The sequence below is a fragment of the Symphalangus syndactylus genome, chromosome 21 (assembly GCF_028878055.3).
Source record: "Symphalangus syndactylus isolate Jambi chromosome 21, NHGRI_mSymSyn1-v2.1_pri, whole genome shotgun sequence".
Taxonomy (NCBI): domain Eukaryota; kingdom Metazoa; phylum Chordata; class Mammalia; order Primates; family Hylobatidae; genus Symphalangus; species Symphalangus syndactylus.
This window is the reverse complement of record NC_072443.2, coordinates 6,391,813-6,413,020: the sequence shown is the minus strand read 5'-3', so window position 1 is coordinate 6,413,020 and position 21,208 is coordinate 6,391,813.

Below are 21,208 nucleotides of genomic sequence, written 5' to 3'. Positions count from 1 at the left end.
TGGTCTTGAACTCCTGACCTCAAGTGATCCACCTGCCTCAGCCTCCCAAAGTACTGAGATTACAGGCGTGAGCCACCATGCCTGGCCCTTGTTTGCCTTTTAGATCCCACTAACACCCTACTCTGTCTTCTCATTCTCTCTGTCCACCTTTTAACTGTGGCTATTCCTTCAGGCTCATTCCCAAGCCCTCACTCTCTATATATCAGATGACAGTGGTTTTGAGGAGGATAAATATGAGTGGAAGAAGAATATGGAAGAGACACCAGTCTGAAAGCTGTTGCAAAGTCTAGAGATGATATCCATGAAGAGCTTCATGAATGCCTTTCATTCAAGTGGCTCTTGAAGCATAGTCAGAGTTTCAACAGGCAGAAAGTGGGGGAAACATGATAGGAAAATGGATGGAACATTTCAAATCAAAGAACAACTTTTTAAACTCCAATATGGTAGAAATAGAAGGACAATATATTTGACATCTAGACCTGAATTTTCAGAAAATTTTTGGTCATGTTCAACTTGATATCCTGCTATCACGAAGAAAAACAGATTTCCAGAATCAATAGTGGAAACCTAATCAATCAAATCTCAAATCTCAAAGTCATCTGAAACTCACTGGTAGCAAAGGCAGTGAAAGCCAATAATTAAAGCATCATTCTTATGCTTTTTAACAATTTCAAAATTCCAGGAAAAAAAATGTTGCCAAGAGATGAAAATGCCTGCATTCTGGGAGAACCCTTTTCTCAAAGCCATAGAAAAGGACACAGTAAAATTCCGATGAAGGAGGGGCCAAGATGGCAGATTAGAAGCAGCAGTGGGCTGTGGCACTCACAGAGAAATGAAAAGGGGTGAGTGAATTTAAAACCTGCTACTGAAATATCCAGGTTCTTGCATTAGGGCTATCTAGACAAACAGCTCAACCCACAAAGAATGAAGAAAAGCAGGGTAGGGTGACAGCCCACCCAGGAGTGCATGGAGCCAAAGGAACCCCCAACCTCAGCCAAGGGAAGTGGTGAGTAATTGTGCAATCCCACCTGGGAAACCACACTTCTCCCATGGATCTTTGCAACCAGCAGAATAGGAGATTCCCTTGTAAGCCCACGTTACCAGGGCCCTGGGTCTGATATACAGAGCGGTGTGGAGTCCCTGCAGAGCAGCTGCTTGGGCATATGCAGACACCCAGGAGTTTGGATACTCCAGTCCCAGGATTCCCAGCAAGGTGGGAGATCCATCCTTACATACCCCTAGAAGGGGGTGCTGAATCCTAGGAGGGTGAGCCAAGCAGCGTCCTTCTGTGGGCTCTACTTCCATGGCACCTCACAAGTTAAGACCCATTGGCTTGGAATTCCAGCCAGCCAGCAGTGACAGTCTGGAGTCTGCCTGAGAAGGACCAAGTTCCCAGGGAGAGGGAGGCTGCCATCTGCAGTTTGGTTGACTCAGCTTGCCAGCTATGGAGAGTCCAGATGGTCCAGATGAGGAAGGGTCCCCCACAGTGCAGCACAGCTGTGCTACCACAAAGCAGCCAGACTGCTTCTTTAAGCAGGTCACTGATTCCATTCCTCTTGACTGGAGCCAAAATAAATCTCCATCCACCTACTACAGGGGCAGTTTGGGCTGGCAACAGGTCAGTAAATCCTGGGACAGAGTTTCCATAGGAAGGAGAAGGCTGCCATCTTTGTTGTTTCACAGTTTTCACTGTTGATGCCTACACGTACAGGAAAAAACAAGGCAACTACTGTCTGAAGCAGACACCCAGCAAACCACAGCAGCCCTATGGAAGTGTAGCTGGACTGTTAAAAGAAAAACAAACAAACAAAACAACAACAACAACAACAAAAATGACTCCACAAAAACCCCATCAAATGTCAGCAACCTCAAAAATTGAAGGTAGATAAGCCCACAAAGATGAGAAAAAAAATCAATGCAAAAACACTAAAAACTCAAAATGCCAGAGTGCCTCATCCCCTCCAAATGAGCACAATGCCTCTCCAGCAAGGGCACAGAACTGGGCTGAGGCTGAGATGACTGAATTGACTGAAGTAGGCTTCAGAAGGTGGGTAATAATGAACTTCACAGAGCTAAAGGAACATGTTGTAACCCAATGCAAAGAAACTAAGAATTACAATAAAATAATACAGGAGCTGATAGCCAGAATAGCCATTTCGGAGAGGAACATAACTAACCTGGTGGAGCCAAAAAACAGAACACAAGAACTTCACAATGCAATTACAAGTATCAATAGCAGAATAGACTAGTGGAGGTGGAAGAAAGACTCTTAGAGCTTGAAGACTATCTTTCTGAAATAAGACAAGTGGACAAGAATAGAGTTAAGAGAATGAAAAGGAATGAGAAAACCTTTGAGAAATGGGATTATGTAAACAGGCCAAACTTATGACTGATTGGGGTACCTGAAAGAGACAGGGAGAATGGAACCAAGTTGGAAAAAATACTTCAGGACATAATGCAGGAGAACTTTCCCAACCTAGCAAGATTGGCAACATCAAATTCAGGAACTACAGAGCACCCCAATAAGAAACTCCATGAGAATATCAACCCCAAAACACATAATCTTCAGATTCTCCAAGGTCAAAATGAAAGAAAAAATGTTAAGGGCAGCCAGAGAGAAAGGTCAGGTCACCTACAAAGAGAAGCACATTAAACTAACAGCAGGCCTCAAAGCAGAAACCTTACAAGCCAGAAGAGATTGGGGATGAATATTTAACATTCTTAAAGACAAGAATTTCCAGCTTAGAATTTCGTATCCAGCCAAACTAAGCTTCATAAGTGAAGAAGAAATAAGATCCTTTTCAGACAAGCAAATACTGAGGGAATTCATCACCACCAGGCCTGCCTTGTGAGAGTGCTTAAAGACAGCACTACAGATGGAAAGAAAAAACCATTACTAGCCACTACAAAAATACACTGAAGTACACAGACCAGTGACACTATGAAGCAGCCACATAATCAAGTCTGCAAGATAACCAGCTAGCATCATGATGATAGGATCAAATTCACATATAACAATACTAACTTTAAAGGTAAATGGGCTCAATGCCCCAATTAGAAGACACAGAATGGCGAGCTGGATAGTGAGCCAAGATCCTTTGGTATGCTGTCTTCAAGAGATGCATCTCATATGCAAAGACACACTTAGGCTCAAAATAAAGGAATGAAGGAATATTTAGCAAGCAAACAGAAAACAGAAAAAAGAAGAAAGTGGTTGCTAATTTCCTAGCAGAAATCCTAGTTTCTGACAAACACCCTGTAAACAAACAAAGATCAAAAAAGACAAAGAAGGGCATTACATAATGGTAAAGGGGTGGGGAGTGGAGCCAAGATGGTCGAATAGGAACAGCTCCAGTCTACAGCTCCCAGTGTGAGTGACGCAGAAGACGAGTGATTTCTGAATTTCCATCTGAGGTACCGGGTTCATCTCACTAGGGAGTGCCAAACAGTGGGTGCAGGACAGTGGGTGCAGCGCACCCTGTGCGAGCCAAAGCAGGGTGAGGCATTGCCTCACTCGGGAAGCACAAGGGGTCAGGGAGTTCTTTTTCCTAGTCAAAGAAATTGGTGACAGACGGCACCTGGAAAATCGGGTCACTCCAACCCTAATACTGCGCTTTTCCAATGGGCTTGGAAAACGGCACACCAGGAGATTGTGTCCCACACCTGGCTTGGAGGGTCCTACGCCCACAGATTCTCACTGATTGCTAGCACAGCAGTCTGAGATCAAACTGCAAGGTGGCAGCAAGGCTGGGGGAGGGGCGCTGATCTTTGACAAACCTGACAAAAACAAGCAATGGGAAAAGGATTCCCTATTTAATAAATGGTGCTGGGAAGACTGGCTAGCCATATGCAGAAAGCTGAAACTGGATCCCTTCCTTATACCTTATACAAAAATTAATTCAAGATGGATTAAAGACTTACATGTTAGACCTAAAACCATAAAAACTCTAGAAGAAAACCTAGGCATTACCATTCAGGACATAGGCATGGGCAAGGACTTCATGTCTAAAACACCAAAAGCAATGGCAACAAAAGCCAAAATTGACAAATGGGATCTAATTAAACTAAAGAGCTTCTGCACAGCAAAAGAAACTACCATCAGAGTGAACAGGCAACCTACACAATGGGAGAAAATTTTCGCAACCTACTCATCTGACAAAGGGCTAATATCCAGAATCTACAATGAACTCAAACAAATTTACAAGAAAAAAACAAACAACCCCATCAAAAAGTGGGCAAAGGACATGAACAGACACTTCTCAAAAGAAGACATTTATGCAGCCAAAAAACACATGCAAAAATGCTCATCATCACTGGCCATCAGAGAAATGCAAATCAAAACCACAATGAGATACCATCTCACACCAGTTAGAATGGCGATCATTAAAAAGTCAGGAAACAACAGGTGCTGGAGAGGATGTGGAGAAATAGGAACACTTTGACACTGTTGGTGGGACTGAAAGCTAGTTCCACCATTGTGGAAGTCAGTGTGGCGATTCCTCAGGGATCTAGAACTAGAAATACCATTTGACCCAGCCATCCCATTACTGGGTATATACCCAAAGGACTATAAATCATTCTGCTATAAAGACACATGCACACGTATGTTTATTGCGGCACTATTCACAATAGCAAAGACTTGGAACCAACCCAAATGTCCAACAATGATAGACTGAATTAAGAAAATGTGGCCCATATACACCATGGAATACTATGCAGCCATAAAAAATGATGAGTTCATGTCTTTTGTAGGGACATGGATGAAACTGGAAACCATCATTCTCCGTAAACTATCGCAAGGACAAAAAACCAAACACCGCATGTACTCACTCATAGGTGGGAACTGAACAATGAGAACACATGGACACAGGAAGGGGAACATCACACTCAGGGGATTGTTGTGGGGTGTGGGGAGGGGGGAGGGACAGCATTAGGAGATATACCTAATGCTAAATGATGAGTTAATGGGTGCAGCACACCAACATGGCACATGGATACATATATAACAAACCTGCACATTGTGCACATGTACCCTAAAACTTAAAGTATAATAATAGAAAAAAAAAAGAAAAAACAATGGTAAAGGCTTCAATTCAACAAATAGGCTAATTATCCTAAATATATTATGCATCTAACACAGGAACACCCAGATTCATGAAGCAAGTTTTTAGAGACCTACAAAGAGACTTAGGCTCCAACACAATAATAGTGGGAGACTTTAACATGCCACTGACAATATTAGACAGATCATCAAGAGAGAAAATTAACAAAGATATTCAGGACCTGAACACAGTTCTGGATCAAGTAGACCTGATAGGTGTCTACATAACTCCCTAACTGAAAACAACGGAATATACATTCTTTCTAATAACTATATGCCACTTACTCTAAAACTGATCACATAATCAGAAGTAAAACACCCCTCAGCAAATGCAAAATAACAGAAATCATAAGTGTTTTTACCACAGTGCAATTAAATTAGAACTCAAGATTAAAAAATTTGTTCAAAACTACACAATTGCATGGAAATTGAACAACCTGCTCCTGAATGACTCTTGGGTAAATAATGAAACTAAGGCAGAAATCAGGAAGTTCTTTGAAACTAATGAGAACAAAGATACAATGTACCAGAATATTGAGGACACGGCTAAAGCAGTGTTAAGAGGAAAATTTATAGCACAAAATGCCCACATCAAAAAGCTAGAAAAATTAACCATCTAACATCACAACTAAAGAAACTAGAGAACGAAGATCAAACAAACCCCAAAGCTAGCAGAAGACAAGAAATAACCAAGATCAGCACTGAACTGAAGGAGTTAGAGACACAAAAAAAGGTTTAAAAAAATCAATGAATCCAGGAGCTGTTTTTTCAAAAAAAAAACAAATAGATAGACCACTAGATAGACAAATAAAGAAGAAAAGAGAGAAGAGTCAAATAAACAGTATCAGAAATGATAAGGTGATATCACCACTGACCCCACAGAAATACTAACAACCATCAGAAAATATTATAAACACCTCTATGAAAATAAACTAGAAAATCTAGAAGTGATGAATTCCTGGACAGATACACCTTCTCAAGTCTGAACCAGGAAGAAACTTAATCCCTGAACAGATCAATAATGAGTTCTGAAATTGAGGCAGTAATAAAGAGCCTACCAACCAATAAAAGCCCGGGACCAGATGGATTCACAGCTGAATTCTACCAAAGTTACAAAAAAGAGCTGGTACCATTCCTACAGAAAATATTCCAAAAAATTGAAAAGGAGGGACTCCTCTCTAACTTGTTGTATGAGGTCAGCATCATCCTGATAGCAAAATCTGACAGAGATACAACAACAACAAAACTTCAGGCCAGTATTCTTGATGAACATCGATGCAAAAACCCTCAACAAAACAGTGGCAAATTGTATCCAGCAGCACATCAAAAAGCTTCTTCACCATGATCAAGTTGTCTTCATCCCTAGGATGCAAGGTTGGTTCAACATACAGAAATCAACAAATGTGATTCAGCACATAAACAGAACGAAAGGCAAAAACCACATGATTATCTCAAAAGATGCAGAAAAGGTCTTTGATAGAATTCAACATCCCTTCATGTTAAAAACTCTCAATAAACTAGGTACTGAAGGAACATACCTCAAAATAGTAAGAGCCATAAATGAAAAAACCCACAGCCAATATCATACTGAATGGGCAAAAGCTGGAAGCATTCCCATTGAAAACTGGCACAAGACAAGGATGCCCTGTCTCATCACTTCTATTAAGTATATATCGGAAGTTTTGTCCAGGACAATCAGGCAAGAGAAAGAAATAAAGCATATTCAAATAGGAAAAGAGAAACTCAAATTATCTTTGTTTGCAAATGGCATGATCCTATATCTAGAAAACCCCATCATCTCAGCCCAAAAGCTTCCTAAGCTGATAAGCAACTTCAGCAAAGTCTCAGGATACAAAATCAATGTGCAAAAATGCTAGGATTCCTTTTTTTTTTTTCTTTTCTTTTCTTTTCTTTTTTTTTTGTTTTTTTGAGACAGAGTCTCACTCTGTCTCCCAGGCTGGAGTGCAGTGGCACAATCTCGGCTCACTGAAAGCTCCGCCTCCCAGGTTTACACCATTCTCCTGCCCCAGCCTCCCAAGTAGCTGGGACTACAGGCACCCACCACCATGCCCGGCTAATTTTTTGTATTTTTAGTAGAGACGGGGTTTCACCATGTTAGCCAGGATGGTTTCCATCTCCTGCCCTTGTGATCTGCTCGCCTCGGCCTCCCAAAGTGCTGGGATTACAGGCGTGAGCTACCATGCCTGGCCAAAAAAAATGCTAGCATTCTTATACACCAACAGCAGGCAAGCAGAGAGCCAAATCATGAGTGAACTCCCATTAACAATTGTTACAAACAGAATAAAATACCTAGGAAACAGCTAACAAGGAAAGTGAAGGACCTCTTCACGGAGAACTTACAAACCACTGCTCAAAGAAATCAGAGAGGACACAAACAAATGGAAAACCATTCCACACTCATGGATAGGAAGAATTAATATCGTGAAAATAGCCATCCTGCCCAAAGTAATTTATAGATTCAATGCTATTGCCATTAAACTACCATTGACATTCTTCACAGAATTAGACAAAAAAATTTAAAATTCATATGGAACCAAAATGAGCTTGAAGAACCAAGACAATTCTAAGCAAAAAGAACAAAGCAGGAGGCATCCTGCTACCTAACTTCAAACTTTTCTATAAGTCTACAGTAACCAAAACACCGAGCTACTTGTACAAGACCAGACACATAGACCAATGGAACAGAATACTCAGAAATAAGACCGCACACCTACAACCATCTGATCTTTGACAAACCTGACAAAAACAAGCAATGGGGAAAAGATTCCCTATTTAAAAATTGGTGCTGGAAGACCTGGCTAGCCATATGCAGAAGATTGAAACTGGACCCCTTCCTTGCACTATATCCAAAAATTAACTTAATTTGCTATCATTTTAAATTCCATACAAAAACTTGAAGCTTGAATATTTTTCTTCTGGAGAGTAAATAATTTGGTTCTAACAGTGTGAATATACTTTAGAAAGTAAGACCTAGAAACTTCAGCCTTCATATCCCAGATTCATCACTTTATTTTTAGCCCTAAATAAGACTTAAAAATTTCAATGTGTTTCCTTAATGCCTGTAGCCAGTTCTGTTTGGTAATACCCTTGATAATATTTTTCCCATCCATGACATCTGAAGAACTATAGTCTAATCCTTACTATGAGTTAACGCTAGAGTATCTAATAATAACTAGGGTACTAGTTTAATGTCATTATAGTATAGTTAATGTCATTAAACTAGTACACTAGTTCAGCATTCTGATGAATTACTATTTTTAAAGATGTTCATGTCATTCCGTGATAAAACATTATTAATAATCCCCACTGACTGTAAAGTAGAAATCTAAACTACTCATCTCAGGATTTCAGATATTCTACAAAGGAGCTCATTTTTCCAATTAATCTACCTCTGGCTAAGATTAGAGGCTTTAGGATCAGAGAACTGGTTTTATTTAAACAACAGTCTATCACTTACTACAACTGTGATCCAGTCTAACTTAACTTCAACCTATCATACTCCTTCTTTGTATAAAATGATGCTAAGAACATCTATCACACAGGGTGGATGTAAAAATAAATTAGATGGTATATATTTCAATGCTATGAGTCCTGAAACAGCAATAAAAAGATAGTTGTTACCATCATCAATATATTGTCCCACTACGTTTCTTTACACTTATCTAGAGTGATGTTATTTTGTCCCCTATATACACCAACTCGACACAACTGAATCTTTACTTCAAAGCGGTTTCCCCTTCCTGCAATGTTACCCCACTAGGTGTACATCCAATTCTCAGCCATCCTTCAAGGTCCATGTCAAAACTTATTTTCTTCAATAAAGTCCTTTTCTAACCTCGCTCTTTTGTCTGTATGTCACACATAGTTTTGTTCTCTTATTCAAATATTCCATTTCTATATATTATATTTTAAGCAATCACTATTTCTTCTGTAGCAATATTTTACAAACCCAGATCTATTAGTGGATCATGAAATCCATTGAGAGGGCTGTGACTAAAAAATAAGTAAAATAAAAAGAAAAATTAAAGATCGAAAACAGGTAAAAAAAATAGACTGTAATGCACATAGTAAGTATGAGTATTGTTTGATCAAATTAAAGTTGCATTTGTCTGTGTGTGTGTCCACATACAGGTATCTGTGGCCACTACCTAGAGGATGAAGCATAGCAAATGCATTTTCTCTATCTTAATATGGGCCTATTGAATTGCAATGGCTCTGAGTCCTTCTGGTTTGATCTACACAGAGGCCAAAAAAAAAAAAAAAAAACCAAAGTTCCATGAGTGGGAGTCTGAGAGATTTTCACCAAATAGAAAAATAAATATTCTCATTACATTAAAATTGGAAAATAAAGCTATAATTTGGGAAACATGAACCAGAATGTCTAAATATCATAAAAACATTGCAAAACAATTGAGGGTAAAATAGGTCTCAATAAGAATAGAAGCAAATAAAATGAAGAAAAGAGTCATTATTAGAAAAATTACGAAATAAGAATTTAAAACACTTATCAGTAGAGTCAACTGGATTGATGGTAAATTGTTATGATGCAAAAATCCAGTTACCTCTCTAATTGAGACACATTTTACCCTTATGCCTAGATTACTGACCATATCTTAAGGTTTATATTGTAAGTTACAAATGATTAATTATTTAAAATAATACTTTATATTATTTTTATAATTTATAAAAAATAGTTTTTTTAATTTCCAAAAGAATCTGCAGTTACTTTATAGATATAGGACATAATATATAATTTTAAATTTTATTTTCCATTAAAGACTGATAATAAAGAGCAGTGACATTAAATCAAATAGAATATTAAAAACTAGAAATAAGCAAACATGCTTAACATTTGGCATTCAAGAAGTTACTATATATGAGTCAGGAATCTTTCCTCTTGTCCTGTTTAGCTTTATCTTATATCAATACCTCTATCCGTTTGGATTTCTGTTTTTGCCTTCTTCTCTGCATTTTCTTTGTAGAAGCAGTCTTACCCCTTTCCGTCTACTTTCAAGTCTTCACTCAGCTGCCTCCTCTTTCAGAAAATCTTTCCCCAGTTGATCCAACTAAGAGCCTCTCCTGTATTACCATCTTCCATTACACTAATTATATTGTATGTGTACAAAACGTCTTTATTCGTAGACTAAAAATTCCTCTCTGTAGGGGAAAATTTCTTATCTATTTTTATATCTCCAGAGAGAAAATACTTGATTAATTATTTTATTAAATATTAAGTGTCACTAGCATTATAGCCATTGACAAATATGTACGTGTGCACAGATCCACTTCTTTGCCACTAGATGGCACTGTTAATCACTGTGGTGCTCTTGGATAGGGCCTCAAGCCTTCGTGCAGTTTTGATACCTTAAAGCTCTGAAAACTGTTACCTTAACTCACTTTGGAAGGGCAAAATCTGACCTAACTTGAACTTATTTTGTGGAATAATCTGACAACCTGACGATAGAATATTTACAGTCTTCTTTTTCTATGTAATGTAAGTATTAATATGACTGATTATAGGGTGCTATCCAAACCACAGAGGATTATGTAACATTTAAATTAAGCTCCACATTACATTTCTCAAATACAAGAAGTTATGATTTCTGAAAACCATCTAGCTCAAGAGTTTTTGATAGATGATTCTTGTCCTGCACCAACAATCCCGTTATTTTTCAGAAAATATTTTAATAATGATATAGAAAAGAATTCATTAAATTACAACCTGTGCATCTGTGATAGCTCTAATCTCACCTATCTTAGCACCCAATTATGTTCCCATAAACCTTATTCTTTTTGCTTACACAATATATGTCAATGTAAAAATTAAACTTTGAGAACATATGTACCTTTTTCTAAAATTTAACTGGTTACAAAATGTGGTCTATATAAAGATACTTCTTAACTTTTCCTGATTAATCTTGATTTTGTACCTATACTGTAGTATAACCGATAGTTCTATTTGAAGTTTGCTGTTGTTCAACTCTCTTATGACATATTTAGATTACATGCAAATGAGCTGGTCCCACATACATTTATGTTTTTCTATATTATACAATTTTATAACTGTAGAAATATCTTCAGTAGTGCTTATTAGTATTCTAGTTTAAAATGTTTCAACCAAACAAGATATGAAAATAGATTTTTTTTTTTTTTTTTTTTTTTTTTTTGAGACAGAGTCTCGCTCTGTCGCCCGGGCTGGAGTGCAGTGGCGCAATCTCCGCTCACTGCAAGCTCCGCCTCCCGGGTTCACGCCATTCTCCTGCCTCAGCCTCCGAGTAGCTGGGACTACAGGCGCCCGCCACCGCGCCCGGCTAATTTTTTGTATTTTTTAGTAGAGACGGGGTTTCACCGTGGTCTCGATCTCCTGACCTCGTGATCCGCCCGCCTCGGCCTCCCAAAGTGCTGGGATTACAAGCGTGAGCCACCGCGCCCGGCCGAAAATAGATTTTTTAAAAGCTAACCCCACTCCTTCCCTCTTCTCCTCCAAGTTATAGGAATTTATTTTGAAATATTATCTGCTAAAATCTTTGAATACTGAAGTTAACCTTTCAAAATTTTTTCTTAGTAAGGTGACCATCAGGTACCAATTTCCTTGTTTCTTAATATGTGGCATAGCTTTTTCATGCACCTTTAGTTGTTCTCAAATCTACGGCCTTATTTCTTGGCTTACTCTGAAAACTCCAATAAGGAACCAAGGGATGCGCAATAACGTAATAGGAAGACCATCGGAGTATGATTTAGAATATCTGGGTCTTAGTCTCAGGGCACTTGCACAGTAGTTTGGCAAAATGATGCCTCCTGGAACACTTCTGGTTCTTCTAAAATGAGACCATAAAGTATGAATATTTCTGTCTGGCTTATCCATCTCACATTCTCATAATGATTAACAGAGTCATTCTGCTTGCTTCCTGCTTACCTGTAATAGTTACCTAGCTTGCTGAAAGAATTAGTGGTGATTTTTCCTACTGTGAGGCCTATATTTGTCAACTGGCTAGACTCAGACATTTTAATAACAATCTGAAACATCTCTTTGCACTTTGTAGTCTGAGGTAATCCAACTTGGAATATTTTGATTATCATTCCAGCTCCCTAACAAGTTATGCATTCTGGCGTCCTTCCTACAAACCTTAACATGATTTTGCTCTCTAGCCATGGAAAACATCAAAATGGATTTTGCAGGTAGAACCCACGGGTCAACCAAAAGTATGGATTTCACTATGATTAAGAACACACTCTCTGGAGCCTAGGTCAGTTTTAAATTCTGTCTCTATGCTTTACTGGCCTTGGGAAAATTACTTAACCTCTCTGTGCAGTTTCCTAATGTACAAAATAGGCATAATAAAAATATATTCCTCATAAATGATTTAATATATCTAAAACACAACTGTGCTTGGACCATAATAAATGTTATGCATGTGTTATGTGTAGTTTTATTATAATTTGAGATATAGTGTAATGACTATAAAAATATGAACTCTGAATCAAAATGGTCTGTTCTGAAATCCTGGCTATGTCACTTACTAGCTAAACATCCTTCAGTGAATCACTTAAGCTTTCTCTCATCTGTAGAAAAGGAGGTGAATAATAGTATATATACCTCATATGTGGATTGTGAAGATTAAAGAATGTCTGTAGTAAACATAGTGTGGTGCATAGCACATAATATACATTCAACAAATGTTATTTTTATTAGTAATGAATGAAAATTAGAAGGGTCTTAAATATGTCTCCTAGAATTCTGACAAGGACTACAAGTTTTATATTCCTCTTATTTTATGACATAAGTTAGACAGGTAAGACTGGGAAAAAATGAGATTTAAACTGTTACAAGTTAAATATAAACTGTCCATGAGATCACCAAATAGAGATTTCAATTAAGAATTTGACATGAATCTTAGAAAGGTAATGTTAACGGAAGTTAAAATTTTAGAAATAATCACTACAGAGATTATATTTAAATCCATGGAAAAAGAATCACCCAATAAAAAATTAAACGGACCCATAGAAAATTAAATCACCCAATGAGAGATTGAAGTCAGAGATTTAGGAAACCTTTTCTAAGCCCTTAGGAAATCTGAATTTGGAAGTTAAATTGAGGAGTTAGAGAGCAAATGAGACAGAGAAACTGAAAACAGCAAGTAAATAAGCAAAGAGACGAACAAGAAATGCAGAACAGTGTGGAATCTTAAGATCTAACAGAGGCCAGAGCAAGCTCTTTGTCAAAAGCTACTGTACAGGCAATTGAAGCACGGCAGGAAAGTGTTCACTGGCTTTCATTATTTAAAGGCTGATCCAGCTTGACAACAGGTTTCAGATAAGAGTGGTGAGGTGAGGATGGAAGTTACTTTCTTTTGTTTTGTTTTGTTTTTGAGACAGAGTCTCATTCTGTCGCCCAGGCTGGAGGGCAGTGGCGTGATATCGGCTCACTGCAACCTCCGCCTCCCAGGTTCAAGCGATTCTCCTGCCTCAGCTTCACGAGTAGCTGAGATTACAGGCATCTGCCACCATGCCCGGCTAATTTGTGTATTTTTAATAGAGATGGGGTTTCACCAAGTTTGCCAGGCTGGTCTCGAACTCCTGACTCCAAATGATCTGCCCGCCTCGGCCTCCCAAAGTGCTGCGATTACAGGCGTAAGACACCGCACCCGGCCAGTGGAAGTTAATTTGAAACAGACCAGAAAGTAAGGAAGTGGGCACAGTAAGTTTAAACAACTTTTTGCTTACATTTAATAACAAAGGAAGCAAAGAAGTTCAGGAAATCACTGTATAGGAATTTATAGCCAAGGAAGGGCTTTTTGAAGAAAAATTCTGTTAAATCTTACTATAGTTATAAACTGTATGCATACTTAAAAAGTTAAAACTAAAAAAAATAAATAATTAAGGAAAGCAGAAGAGATACGATAAAAGGCCACGTGAAGAAATTTGCCATTGACAGAGAAAGGGATTTATTTATTATTATAGGAGGTAGGGAGGATGATAAATTTAGACTCAACCAATTTTGGGTGATGAGAATAGAATGGGACTCAAATCTAGCAGTTTGTATATTTTTTAGGTATTATATGAGTCAGTGTTTTGTGAGAAAAAGATCAATCACTTCAAGATTTTACAACAGAAGAACATAATGCAGGGAATTGATTGAACTGGTGTGAAGGAGCTGAGCACCCACATAGGGAAACTGAGATAACAGAGACTGTAGACAGCAGGACATAACTATCACCTCTGCATTAGAGAAGAATGGAGGAGGAGGTATTACTAGCTCCAGGGAAAAAGGTCACCCCACAGAAGCTGGAAACAGAGCCTGTCCACCCAATGAGAGCAGGAGTTGATACCACTGCTCCCGGAGACACTCCACTACATATTGATGACAGAGGACAAGAACAGCCCTGGCTTCTTGCTTCCTGCTGTTGCACAATGTCCCACCAGTGCCTCCCACTGGCAAACCCAGCAGGCAACCACTTGTGAAGGAAACCTGGGAAATTCAGGCTTCAGGAGTGATATCTATGCGATAGAGAAGAGAATGGAGCTGAAAGCAAACAGGGCCAAGGTGTCCACAAGTGTAAAGTGATCTCTTTGGTGTGAACTGAGGAGAAAAAGAGATGAGAAGCGGGAAGTTTAAGGATCAACAAAAAATGTGACATATGGTCACTGTGAAACAAGCACATGAACTTAATAGAGAAACAAAATGAGGCTAAATTTTAAGTTAAATTATATGAAATTGCCATATTGTTAGGTCAAAGATAAAATGTCATATGGTTAAGACTGATAGTAGTTTTTGCATTTTAATGTAAAAAACATAACTAGAAAATCATTGCATGCATTGAATAATATGTATAATGTATTATTAGATAATATTTCTGTCATCAATGGTTGGCAGAGTCATTAAATTATGCTATAATTTAGCTCAGAGGCAAAATCAGCAGTCCTTAAAGAATGGCACTCATTGTGCTAAATTTACCAAGGCTTAAGGTATGGTCCTTATCCTTGTAGGTGAGAAATGAAAATGTTATTAATATAGCTAAAAATAATTTGGTTATAGGGGACAAACCAATAATAATCAAACCACCTGATACCAGTGTATAATGAACACTGAATAACATGTTTCTGATTTATAATGAGGACTACAGCTTTCCAGTCACTGGGCTGTTCACATCCACAACCTAGAGCACCACACTTTTTTTCTTCTTCAAGATGTTTGAGAATCCACTTTGCTAATCAGAAGTTTGCTCAGGCCTAGTAAGCACAGAATTCATAGAATTAAAGCAAAGGTAAATAGATTGACTTGTGGGCAATTTAACAGTGCTAAGGTGAAATCTGATGAAATATCCTTGTTCCTCCCTAGTAAAGTCCTCTCTTATGATTGGTTTTTTTATGTGTCTGCAGGCTCAGGATCAGCACCACCTTGGCTGTGCCTGATCTACATCATCACATTTTATCTTACTGACTTTACATTTTTCTTGGTCACCCTTTCTTTTAACAAGCACATCATTGACTGATCTAGGGTTAAATAAATTTTATGATTCCGTGGCTTGAGTCTTCTGTTATCATGAGTTGAAGATTCTGTTGTTGACTTCTCAAGACAGCTATATTCCCCTTAGTTCTAAATTCTTGGGTATGAAGTGGGGAGGAGTGGGTACATTAGTCCATTTTCATACTGCTATGAAGAAATACCTGAGACTGGATAATTTATAAAGAAAAAGAGGTTTAATGGGCTTACAGTTCCACATGGCTGGGGAGGCCTCACAATCATGGTGGAAGGCAAAGGAGGAGAAAAGGCACGTCTTCCATGGCGGCTGGCAAGAACATGCACAGGGGAACTGCCCTTTATGAAACCGTCAGATCTCATGAGACTTATTCACTCTCAAGAAAACAGCACAGGATAAACCTGTGGCCATGATTCAATTGCCTCCCACTGGGTTCCTCCCACAACATGTGCAGATTATGGGAGCTACAATTCAAGATGAGATTTTGGTGGTGACACAATCAAACCATATCAGTGACGTATGTCATTGTTACCTTTGTGTCCCACAAAAAATATTGTTTGCTAGAATCACTGAAGAGAGTTTAATAACAATGAGCCCAAATGTGGAGTGTGTGTGTGTGTGTGTGTGTTTATGTGTGTGTATGTGTGAGAATTTAGGAGAATTTAGTTGAATTCATCATAAAATGAGTTTTGGATCTCTAAGTTATTTAATAATCATATCTATACTTTGCAGTGAACAAGAGCCTTTTTTCAGAACATTTAGACTTATTCAAAGAATTAAAAAATATGATTCAGTAGAATATTTGACAATATTGTTCAGTGGAGGAGAATATAGTTAAAATTGCTAAAACATGTTTGTCTTTTGGAAGTAAAATTACATACAGTTTGTCCTGATTAAATGCCAAATAAATTCATATCCTGGTATTCCGTAATGGGAAAGAACTATGTCTAGTTCCATCATCTCTCCAGATCATCACCTTGCAATACATTTCATTCCTCAACAAATTTAAGTAGCAATAAGACACAGTGTAGCTTTTCAGTGAATGAACATCAAAAGATATCCGTGATCAAGCTTTTTCTTTCTACGCTATTAAGCACAACAATTTTATGGAAGGGGCTCATCGAAGCTGAAATTGAGAAAAAGATGCAATCATAATTTTTGAAACCAAGAGAATGCTAGAATAAAATTTTATGGGCATGGTTTATAGCTTTTCTACTGTGAGAAGCCATAAATTTAGACTAAGAAAATGGTGGCTAGATATAAATATATTGATTCATAAGATGGCTAATAATAAAACTTTAGTTTTTAGCAATCAATTAGAAAAAAAGTGAGTAGAAGGAGATACATAATATTAGGAGCCAATTATTCAAAGTAAAGAATGAATGAGAAAATATTTGGCTATGTCGATGCCATACAAAAATCCCGCTTTGGGGATTTTTGTTTTCAAATCAATTTGATGTACCCTTTTCCCAAGAAACTTCTGTGAGATAATAAATGATTTGCTGGCTAAACATTTGGAAAAGCTTCTTTATAATTTTTTTAAATTACACAGAGCAGACTTAGATTAGCTCTACGTCAGCATTCTATTACATGAGGCATGTGCAACCACTAAGAGCAAGTGCAATAACCTTTTTAGTAATCGTCACTATTGGATTAAAATTCCATCTATGCTTAATATTTTGTCCAAAGATTAAAAGCTTGACAAAATATTCTAGAAATGAATACAAATTTCTGGTACTGGCTGACAGAGTGTTATTTCCTTTAAAACATGCGAGTTATTTGAAGTCCATTTCACAAATATTAAGCTCATAGTTTCTATGCAAGCATGACCTACTAAAAATATCTAATTTAATGTTTTTACTGACTAAACTTTTTGCAACAATAATGTTAACCCTGTTAACAAAATAACTGTAAGTAATTTAATACCGGTACTAGGAGTATTACCCTTGATTTATATCAGATTCCACAAGGAGCTTATCTAGTTTTTGAAAAATTAAAAGGAAAATAACCATGAGCCACACAATGGATTAAATGTTTGTTTCTCCTTAAAATTCATATGTTCAATTCCTAACTCTCAATGTGACGGCATTAACAGGTGGTGTTTTGGGAGGTGGTTAGGTCATGAATGAAATTAATGTCCTTATAAGAGGAACACTAAGGAGTTCTCTTGTCCCTTTTCCCTACTGTATGAGGCTATAACCAGAAGCAGGCAATCTACAGCTCAAAAAAGGGCCCTCACCACCAGAATCTGACCATACTCGCACTCCAGCCTCCATAACTGTGAGAAATAAATTTTCATTGTTTATAAGCCCCCCAGTATGTGGCACTGTCTGAAGCAAGCCATATAACTGAACGTTAGCAATAAAAAGTTCTCCTAGAGAATCAAATTTTAACTACTAAAGTTACAGTTTTTATACTAATGGATTATATAACAGAACTGATTCTTGCATGTGTTTTTTCAAAAAATATTTATAGAGATTATGTCAGGAGATTGTTAGACATGAACAAAAATGAATCATACTCAGATCCTGAGCTTACAGTCCAGTTAGAATATGACATGGTCGTAAATAATCATAGTAAAAGACACAAAGTGATGACAGGTGTCTGCCTAATTTCTGACACAATAAATGCAGCCAGCCTTCCTCAAAACCACGTCCTAGTGAATACATAAAAGCCAGCCATAGACAATAATGCCAGTTGGAGGCATTTCCCAGAATCCACTTACTTTCTATTTGCTCTGAGCTCTCATCCTTTTTGGCTGTAAATGTAGGCTTTCAAAATTACATTGTGGCTCTATGACTTGACACACTACTTGTCATTCCTTCTCTGGTTTACTGACTTTAGCTACCCACTTACTCTTGGCTTGGTTTGCATCTCTCAATTTGCTTTTCCCCAAAACTCTGTTAATAGAAATGTCTGTTACTGATCCTGAACGTGTAAGCATGACTTAGGAAAGGGAAGGAGATTCAGATAAAAGATTATGGGAAATTAAAAGGAGGGAAATTAGAAGAAGGGGAGATCAGAGGAAGCTTCCTAGAAAGGGTAGTACATAAATTCTTTTTTTTTTTTTTGCAATGGTTATGTTCTATAAAGTCACTATGAATACTGAAATTGCGAATAATTTACTGTTACTTCTTGAAGAATGTAGGATTAGTTTGCTGCAAGCATCTGGTAACATTTTTTCCAACCGATTCATAAATAACCTTGTTTTATGTGTATTTCTGTTTAGAAACATCTTATTTAATGTACATTATTGATTCATCAACGTTGAAGTCTTGGCCAACAGCACCACAACTCATGCCTAAATAAAGCTAGTATAACAGGCGTATTTTCTCTATGAGGCACATCTTGGCCTTCTTGCACTGAGTAACACTACACAACACTTAAACCCTATGCATGAAGGTCATTTTAAACAGTGAAATCGGCAACCAAAGGAACAAAAATGAAAAAAAAACCCCATGGTATTAAATAGACTGAGAAAAAGGCATCTGCTCATAGAATGAGAGCTAAAATAAGAAGGCGGCAAACTGCCTTGCTGTACCTCAGCTGAGAACATTGGCATCTGGAGACTCAAAGTTTTCACCATTCTGTCCACGTCTGCAAATTACTGTGGCAGTGCCCTAAGTATTTATTTTGGAATTACAAATGAATCTTAGTGAGCAGACAAACTTGCAAATATAAAATTTGGGGACAAACTATATTTATTCTAGGCCCATGAAGTTTGGGTAGGATTTCATCATTAGTGGTTGAGAAGAAAGGGTATTCAGTAATAGGCAATAGTATCACCAAATGTATGATTAACAGAAAGTATATGGCTGGAATTCCTGGAGTTTGTGCAGAAACTGGGAATAAGAGTGGTAAATCAGACCGGGAACAGTGACAAAGAGGTGATAATTTGAATTTTACACATAGAATGAGAGTTTAAAACCTTTTATGTGGATTAACAACCCTCTTTTCATCCAAAGGAGCCCTTAGAAATCCAGAATGACAATGCATAAGCAAGGAACAACTCTAGTTACAGAAAATGTAGGGGTCCCATATCACCAATTTAAGCAGAAAGTTGAATCCACTGCAAGTCCTCATAAAAGAGTGAATATGGTTTGGGGATTTGGTTCACAGGTGATGGAAATCTGAGAATCAAAGAAGGATGGTGAGGCACCTAGAAGCCATCTGGATGCTATTACCACCTCTAGAACAAAGGGCTGTAGGAAAAACGGAAAACATGGTGTTACTGGCACTGAAGAACCAGCACTACAAGGGGAATCTGAAACCAGATGGACCTGTTCTGCAGGACCTGGAGCTACAAAATAAATATATTATTTGCAGGAGACACTACCCATGCCAGGAAAGCCTGCCAGGGCTTCCCATAGGCTAAACACTTCCAGAAGGCAGCTGACTTTGGAGACTAAAAGATACTTTCCACATGGTAGAAGCTAGAAAAGCAGAAGCATGAAGGATGGTTCCAGGGACAAATAGGCCCAGCACCAGTGTGGGACCTGAGCCACATATGTCCCACTTCTCTTAGTTTGAATATAGTAGAAAACCTCTGCGTTAATCAATTCAGGATTATTGACATATTTTAGTATGTAGAGTAACATAATCCATACGTGAATAACATAATGCTTATGTCTCATGCTAAAGTATTGTGCTAGGATATCAAAAGAAATTATATATATATATATGTGTATATATATGTATATATATGTATGTATGTATGTGCATATATATGTATATATATGTATGTATGTATGTGCATATATATGTATGTATATATATATATGTATGTATATATATGTATGTATATATATGTGTGTGTGTATATATATATATTCCTTGGTACCAGTAACACCACCTTTTCACGTGTGTATGTGTGTGTGTGTGTGTGTGTGTGGAGAGAGAGAAATGGGGAGAAAGAGAGAGGGAGAGAGAGAAAGAGAAGGAGAACGCAGAGTTAGAGTTTTAGAGTTAGAACTAAAATCATGGTTTCTTTTGTCAGTAGTCCACCAAGCATAAGAATTTACTCTCAAATTTAAAATAGACAAGACAGTTAAACATATTCATTTGAAAAAAGAGTAGATGTTTAGATTACAAATTGTCTGTGTTTTTACTGAAGCATTAAAAGTTTGGGTTTCAAAATATCAAGACTAGTAAAGTTGTAAATTTTTATATAAAGTACATTTCTTAATTATAAATATATCATTTAGCTATACTTTGTAATGTCTTTTTTGCTAGCTAAAGGATTCTTAGCTTTTACAATTAGTCTCATGCCAAAGTACTGTTCCTAATATGGTATTTTTCTCATGCCTAAATAATATATATTATTTTTTGCTTAAAGAGCCTCCCAAATTGTCTTTGAAAAATCAATAAAAAGCTATATTCCAAAGGTTTTTATGTATTTTTTCTTAAGACTAGAAAATAATCCCTTTAAAATAATTTGCAAACACAATTAGTTAGTTTAAAATAGACTTTTACAATGTTCTTAAAGCATATTCTATATTTTAGAACACTCTTCAAAAAGGACAGAGCATGCTAGAAGTCAGCTTCAGAAGACAGGAAGTTTTTCTCTCCTTACTCATAGACCTCAACAATTATCTTCAGGAGGATT